Raw genomic sequence first — 9,054 nt, 5'->3', positions numbered from 1 at the left:
TACATTTTAGTCAGACCCTTAACTTTATTTAAATTTTTTTTTGATTGCATCTATAAAATATTCAAGTTTTAATATATAGAGCATCATTATCCTACACTGTGAGAAGCATAAAAGCATATGAAAGTAATAGCTTCTTTGACATACAGGAGGGTTCATATGTATGAATTGAATTTTTCTGTATTCTATGAACTCACATTTCACGGAGAGACCAAATTTATAGATAGGGAAAATCCCTTATCCAGTTACAAATTCATAGGAGCTTCACATAGAAACACGAGGTATGTGTCGTCCTAGTATCACCTTTGCAAATTAAATTTCAAGATGGAGAGCATTAGAGAGTATTGCTTCCGGGAGTTTGGGGGTTTTTTTTAATTGTTATAATTTAATTTTTAAACCTGAGAGTTCATATTTTTCTGTGCTGTTTCAGAAAGTTGTAGTGCATGTTAAGGAATAAAGCTTTTTAGATAGCTGTTTAGCAACACAGCAAGCAATCTGAGTTAAAGAATGACCACTTTTGGTCATCAGCATATTAGTATCTTCTAGTCTTCTGTGACTTAAACCTTGCACTAAAAAATACACTGCTAAAGACACAAGCATTGAAAGTTGATTGTCATTAGCATCATTAAAAAAATTCTCCTGTATTTGTAGAAGAACAATACAAATCACCAGTATTACACAGCCCTTTTGGGGTACCTCCATGATCCAAATGCCACCCATGTATGAAGTACAGTAGCATGCAATGACTTTTTAAAAAAGTGATCATGCAGGTTGGGTCTTACCATTTGAAGTAAATCTTTGAAGAGTTATTCCTATGTTTGTCTCCAGTGCTTATGTAAAATGCAACTGAATTTGTGTTGCTTTACTGCTTTCCCTCAGCACATCAGCAAGAGAAGGGTTTTGTTTGGCTGCAAGTCCTTAACTAAGGAATAATTTCACTCAAATAAAGTGACAGCAAGGTAATGTTGAGGTCAACTAAACTGTCCAAAGGCAATTTTTGAAATTTGCCATTTTGAAAACTTGCAAATATATATGGCTATAATTAAAAGTCAAATCCAGTACAACAGCAGAAAATGGTGCCTAAAGAAGAGCAGTGGCTATAATTCTTCATGAGGGTCCCTCTCCCAGACAGGCTGCAATGTCATTCCCAGCTAACATATGGTAGCAGTCAAGCATGTAATCTGTCTGGGAGTCTTAGTGGCAATACAAACAAGCTACATCCTCCCACTCTTCTTTAAGGACATATCAATATGCATTTAGTTAATAAAAATCAGCATTCCTTCAATTTTACCCCACCTGTCCGGGAGATTTTTTATTTGGCATGAAGCATGATCGATAGGGTTCGGACCCATCCAGGCTGATCTCTTGTTCCTGATCAGTCTGGATACGCAATAAAACACCCCTTGCTCACTCTGTCCTCAGCTGTTCCTTTTGAAACAGAGACCAAGGGAAAGTGTGGAAAACAGTGTCAGAGATAATATTTACTAGAATGGTAATACCTTCAAGAACATGAGTCAAAGCAATCAGGTTCTGAATGCAGTTGCCTGCAGCTTCTTGTTTTGATCTCTGCTTCAGCACTTGAACTGTAACGAGCTTCAGTTCATGGCTAAAGCATCTCATGAATCAAAGTTGTTCTTGAAAATTTTATTTGGAGTTTGACCTTGAAAATATTATTTTCCTTGGTACTTATATGTGCACTTCTTTCATGACACCTGCACATTATAATTAAGCCTTCGTCAAAGAGGAAAGGAACAGGAAAAGAAAAAGATTTCTACCAACACCATGATCATCCATTAAAAAAAAAAAAAGTCATAAGGTCTCAAAAAAATTCAAGTGTGAACACATTTCAAAATAACATCCCTTACCAGTTGTGTGTTAACTCTCAAACTTATGCACCTCGGAACACAAGTTATTTGGAGAAGGAAATAAAAAAATAAATAAGTAGATCAACCTTGCAACTTTGTTCGAGACCCAAACTGTGCAAATCTGACCTTTGCTGTGAGAGAAAGCATAAAACAAAATACAGTCCTTGCATTAGTCCTTGGCTGTGTGGCAGACCACTCCTTAGCACAAGAGGGAATTTAGTGAGTCTCCCAAACACAGTGTAACCTCCATCAGCTGCAGCCACACGCACAGCCAGCCAACTAACCCACAATTCAGGTATTCCCGTAAGTTCTTGTCAGTGTGCACAACTAGTGTTGTCACCTATAATTGCCTACAGGACTTCAATTATGCTGGTAAATTTAGCAATAATTACACATCTTTGCCACCATTCAGGAATTACCTCTCAGGGCATGAAATCTGTTTAAACTCACTTCCAACAAATTCAGAGTTCAGCGTGTTTGCTCAGCTACGTGGGTTCATTCAGCCATAATGATCTCGTTCGTTACATGAAGCACTCCATGAAAAACTGTCTTGATCCACTCCGCGGTTTCTCAAAAATACCAGTGTACCTAAAGGACAGTTTGTTTGGCACAGAAAGAAAAAAAATATCTCTCCTTTTGACACAGCAGAACTTTCTCACACAAAAGAGTAATTTCCACTGGCATTGGAAACAGGTTTTGTGGTGGATAGAGTGGCTGCTTAGAGAAATCTTAAGTTCATTTCTTTTTTCATTAAGCTCACTAATCGCCTACCTCAACCTTCCTGGTTGTTCACTTAAAAGAACATTTTTGAGCCTAAGAGCTCATATAATTCTCCCCTTGGAGAGGCAGAGAGGAAAAGGAGCCACTCTTGACTGGTATCAGAAGGCATCACTTCGCTTCAGGAAAGCGCTCACCCACCACAGTGGCAATACAAGAATTTAAAAGAAGAAAGCAGACTGTGCCACGTGATTCCCCAGTTTTTCTGCCCTCATCAAATCCAGAGTGATTTACAGTAGCCTGCTGCTGCTCTTAATTTTGCCCCTTTATTAGGTCTCACGTTAGCAAGTGTCCTCAGAGGAATGCTGTCCTGCCGTACCCCGCTGCACCAGCTCCCGGACACCTTCCCTCCTCCCTGGCACACATCCGCTATGCCACAGGAAAGGGAGAGCAACAGCACAGCACCTGGCACGTGCAGATGAACCAACAGCGAGGAAATACAAGCTGTTATCCAAAGGGGAGGATGAAATAGGGTAACTCCATAGGCTAACATTGGAGGCAAAGGGACTGCTTACACATACCACACAGACTGTGCAAACAGCACTCCAGGTGAAAACTATTTCACATCACTGCCTTAGAGTAAGCCCTAGCTGGGCTACCCTTGCCCACTGCTGTGCCCCATCTCCCCCTTTATTTTTTTTTTCTTAAGGGAACTGATTAAATTATTAAAACTAAAGCCAATTCCTGATATTAGTTCCATAAAATGATACATGAATAATCATAGAATAGTTTGGGTCGGAAGGGAGCTCCAAAGGGCATCTGGTCCAACCCCCCTGCAATGAGCAGGGACATCTTCAACTAGATCAGGTTGCTCAGAGCCCCGTCCAACCTGACCCTGAATGTTTCCAGGGATGGGGCATCTACCACCTCTCTGGGCAACCTGCTCCAGTGTTACCTCATTGTAAAACATTTCTTCCTTATACCCAGTTTAAATCTACCCTCTTTTAGTTTAAAACCATTACCCCTTGTCTTATTGCAACAGGCCCTAGTAAAAAGTTTTACTCCATCTTTCTTATAAGCCCCCTTTAAGTACTGGAAGGCAGCAATAAGGTCTTCCCAGAGCCGTCTCTTCTCCAGGCTGAACAACCCCAACTCTCTCAGCCTTTCTTCACAGAAGAGGTGTTCAGCCCTCTGATGATTTTTGTGGCCCTCCTTTGGACCCACTCCAACAGGTCCATGTCTTTCTTGTGCTGGGGACCCCAGAGCTGGACGCAGTACTGCAGGTGGGGTCTCACCAGAGCAGAGCAGAGGGGCAGAATCACCTCCCTCAACCTGCTGGCCACGCTTCTTTTGGTGTAGCCCAGGATGCGGTTGGCCTCCTGGGCTATGATTGCACATTGCTGGCTCACGTCCAGTTTTTCATCCACCAGTACCCCCAAGCTCTCAATCCCTTCATCCCCCAGTCTGTACTGAATCTGGGGGTTACCTGACACATAATATCTTTTGCTATAAAACCTTTGCAGAATAAAACCTTTTAAAGTCTTTCTGGCAAATGTAACATGAGTGCATGCTGCTGATACAACAAAAAGCATCTCACTATAGTGAAGCAAGGAACGCATGTAATACTGGAAATTGTTCCTCATAGCAACAGCAGCTTTGGAAATTAACTCATTCATCTTAAAAACCTTCTTTCTCCACATCAAACACTTGTTGGGAGTGCTGCGGCTGCTCTCTTAGGAAGCATAACCACCTTTGCAAGACCTAATTTCTCTGTGAAGGTTAATTAGTTTAATGCAGGAAATAGTCTAGTGGAGTTGGGGATTTCTTCTTCAAATAAATGAGTTGGATACTTGAATTTGGTAAATAGTACCTGAGAAAGCATGGCTGTTGGATTTAACACTTTGCACAACAGAGCATCACTATATTAAAGAAGCAATGATAACATACCACAAGGTCTACCTGAGTTTGCAGTGTGTTAAGATTCTTACTAAACACTTAGAAAAACTGGAACAGCTTCGGGGGGGGGGGGGGGGGGGGGGGGGCAGAATCGCTTCCTGCTTACTTTTGTTACACTTCATTTTGTTCAGTACAAGTCTAAGCTGAACCAGAGCATAGCTGAGGTTGGGATTTCTGAATGAGCTGCAGTGATTGACATCTTGCTGATATACAGATGCATCAGTGAGAGTATTTGTCATCATGGCATATCAAACTACATTATTTTCATTTGCTCTAGACAATAGTAGTATGCAAGAAAGTAAAGAGAATTTATATTTGTTGCATATCGATTTGCATAGTCAAGATTATGACATACGTTTAAGATTTTAAGACACCAATCTCTGAAGCTCGCAACCTTAAAACCACAGGTTATTCGGGCATCACAAACTTAATTACCCCAAATCATGTCACTTACAGAAACACTTATTTAGAAGATTATTTTCAAATTGGCAATTAAGGTCTCAGGATTTGATTTGCATTCCTTCTTTAATTTTAGGGAGCTTACATTTCTTCCAAGTCTTACCCTGACACATTTCCCCCTGCCTCTGGTTGATTTTCAAGAGCTGTAAACTGAAAGCCACCATGCAAACAATTCTGTTGATACAGGAGTAAAAGTTAACTCACTTTTCATCAGTAGGGTAACAGGATAGGCAACTAGATATACACATGGTCTGACAAGTAGAAAGGTCACTTTATTGGGTGCCTTATCAGAAAAAAAGGTGGCTTTTAAGGGGGTATTATATAGGCTTGATGAAAACATTTCATACACAAACCTGTTATTTCTGATTGTTTCGGTAGCCTGTGCAGTGTTTATTTGGACAGTTTCCCAGGGATTTCCTGCTTTATTAAGGAGACCGCATCCTGGAGCACAGCGTTTACATAAGTTACCTACGCGATTAAGTGAGGTAAGTAAAATACATGGAGGAAGCCTCTGATACCATAGGCATTATACTGAAAAAAAGAGTATTTTAATAGGGAAAGATTAACAAACTTCTTCCTTCTTTAGCTATAAAGACTATTTTTAAGCCACCAGGAAAAGTTGTTTGTACATAAATACCAGAAAAGTTAAAGCTTAGTAAGAAACTACAGAACAATTAGGTGTATTTACCATATACTAAGAATTACTGTGTTTTAGAAACTCAGACTAAATGAAGACACTAGTGTAAAAGCACCACCTAGCAACAATAGCTGTTGGCAAAACTCCTAACCAGAGTTTGGGCTGCTGACAGAAAACTTCAGATGACTGAAGATAATTTTACAAACTTTTTTACTAAATTTAAATTATCTTCTCATTGTTTTAGGACATTAGAAATATCACCAAAGATCACTGCTTCCAGGTGAATAGACTTTCTTTTTGTAAAACTTCCTGTTTTTACTCTTTTCAGCCAAACACTGCTTAAACTCTTGTTATAAGGGAGTGAAGAGCAATTTACATGTTTTTTCAAAAAAGGTTAAAACTCAATTAAAAAATCCCAAACCTCTTATTGCATTTGGTACAGGGCTGCTTAAAGCATAATTGTATATTACTGCATGCTAACAAATTCCCTACTTCCTATTTTAAAGCACTTAATTTAAAAAATACATTATTCAGAGAAACTAAATGTTATAACCAAAAAACTCACAAAAACTATTACAATAGAACATGTTGCTTGAAACCTAAATAACAGATAGCCATACATAATACTGATAATATACCAGATAGTCACAAATGCCAACAAAAGCAATTTGGATATAATTTCTATTGTTTTTTATTATCCTTCATCTTATACTTCATAACTCATACAATAATTTGAACTAATTTTAACACAATCAAAGCTGCAGTTAAAAGGATGCTGGTTCTCAAACACAGCTCTGTAGAGGATGGCTTTAACTGACACTGTCCAAATCACCCATTTTGAGTTGTGTGTGATGCAACAATCAGCAGCTAACAGAAGAAAGTCCCCACTGGACAATTCTGCAACACTTCAGTGCTTTTACTGGGTCAGAAGATAGCAATCAAAGTGAGGCTGCAGGGGCAACACAGTTTATGAAATAAGGGTAATACGACATTTCCATACATGTTAGAATTTTTGAATTAAACTTACGTACATTGGAGGGTTCACGTTGCCTAAACATAAACTCTTGATGCTGTTTAGATGCTTCAGGCTACCTGAATTTTCTGTACAGTACTGGCAGGTACAACATAGCACCTACAGGAGGGAGACCTGTGTCTTTTTGGAGTGGCAGCGTATCCTGTCACCTGCAATGGTATTAGCTCAATATTAACTAGAATCAACTGAATTCCAGGAATGTGTTCTCCATATATCAGTTAGCTGTTTGTCCTTTTGATTTTTCTGCCAAATACTAGATCAAGCAAACCCCTTCAGGACAAGAGAAATATTCTGCTATACGCCTCAGGCACTCCAGTAAGCAGCAGTGCTCAGCAGACGTAGGATATGCTTTATGAATGTACCTTTTATGTCCTCCAATAATAACGACCATTATGAAAGACTATTTCGTTCACGTGCTGAGTATCATGAAACAGCCCTTAATATTGCTGCAAAGAAATTATGAAAGTTCTTGCCAGTCTTGGCTGACATTCAGCAGATTACTGCATCTCTTTACCTCAGTTTCTCCATCCGTGGATCCAGCCACATTTGTAAGAAACCAGGAACTATAGACAAAAAGCACTGCAAGATGCTAAGAAGTGATTAAGAGCTCGCTCATCATTCCCAGAATGTGTTTATGCCTGCAACTAGTAGCAACTCTGCGAAGTAGTAACTTGGCTTCCGAGCAACTTGTCAAAGAATTATTATTGTTAAGAGGTTTCCTTACACAAGCCATAGGTTCCTCTCTCCCTCACCCCTTGCATATCTTCATTTTGTCTATTGGCAAGTGTTGGTGTAATTGCAATTATAAAGGGTTTCTTTAAGCGTCTCTAGCTTTTACACTTTTCCCTACCTATAAACAGAGGTGCAAGGCAGAAGGATACACACTCCTCAGTAAAGTTCACCCTTTGAACTCACCACCCTGTTTTTCCCCTTTCTTACATATATCTAATCTACTTGAGATGCAGTTATTTTGCTAACTGGCTTAAGTAGAAGCCCAGCGTATTGCATTATACAGATATTCACATATGGAAGTGACCACAGGCCAATTACCTCTTCAAATAGACTAGGCGCATTTATTTGTATATGTGATTCCATAAACATGAGAAGACTGGAGTATAAGTTTGTGTTGCCAGCAGCAATTTTGTCTGCTTTCACAGTAGCAAAACAGAACCATACTTAAAGCACAAGAGACCAGAGAACTCATGCCTTTGGAGTATACTAAAGGGGGCCCCAGCTCAGCAGTTTGGACGCTGAGTGGCAAACACCATCTGTATCCTTTTCCCTTCCATAAAAGGAACCTTTATAGGAGTGTAAAGGAAAACAAAGAAAGATTACTACCAGTAGTTAAAAATACTCAAATGAATAGTTAATCATCCAATAAGAATGTGAATTCTCTCAAGACATTGTACTAAAGCAAATTAGTCAAAAATACAAAGCTATTGAACAAGGGTGCTCCAATAAGCAAGCGATAAACTCAAAAAGCCAAACAGAAATCTCTCCCTACTCTAACTTTACAGCTATTATTAAAATATAACTAGAATAGCAGCTTAAAACTAGAATTTTTATTTTGCTCATTTTACTTAGGCTAATCTTGAATTTCCCATATTTTCCCCTTTTGGCTAGAAAAGCTGAACCATGTAGGCATGCTTGCTGTGCGATTTGCTTACAGAGTTCTAAAGCCAGTAAATCACAACAAATACTGCCAGGGGCACTTATGAAAGCCTATTTTTTTCGTGCTGTTTTCAGTTAGCCAGCCCTAGAAATCAACACTGAGAAGAAAAATAAACACAGTTTTGATGTGTACAGTAGCAAGAATTAGCATTGTATCCAGACAAGGAACAAGCCATTTAAAACATAAGTTAGTGGATTAACCATCCTAACCACTTAAACTGCATGTTTATTCAAGCTGCAACAAGAAGTCAGCCAGTGAAGCAAGGGCCCTTCATTGTGAGTTTGTGCTCCACACAAACAGTTCAAACAGCTTTAAGTTCTTTTTTGTTTAGGAGTTTGTTTGTTTCTAAGGAGAAAAAACGAATAGGGAGAATATAATTGACCCAGTTGGAAGCAGCAGGCTGGTATGCTAACAGCCTCTCTAGCCATACATGAAACATCAGCACCACCAAGAGGCAGTCAATGGTTAGTCATCTAATAAAATGTAGCAAAAAGCACATTTGGGAACATCCACCCCCCAATCATACACATGTAGCATACATAGGCAGAACAGCCTACACTTGTATGTATAAAAGACATATAGTTAGGTACTTAATTTCAACGGGAAAATGATTTTTTTTTGTGTATCACTTAGAATATTCCCAATGACAAGATGTACAACATCACCTGATCCTAAGAAATTCTGTTCTTACACATCTGTTGACTAACTTTCAATGTGA

The sequence above is a fragment of the Gavia stellata genome, chromosome 2, assembly GCF_030936135.1.
Source record: "Gavia stellata isolate bGavSte3 chromosome 2, bGavSte3.hap2, whole genome shotgun sequence".
Taxonomy (NCBI): Eukaryota; Metazoa; Chordata; class Aves; order Gaviiformes; family Gaviidae; genus Gavia; species Gavia stellata.
The sequence above is the reverse complement of the archived record's forward strand: the minus strand, read 5'-3'. Positions refer to the sequence as shown.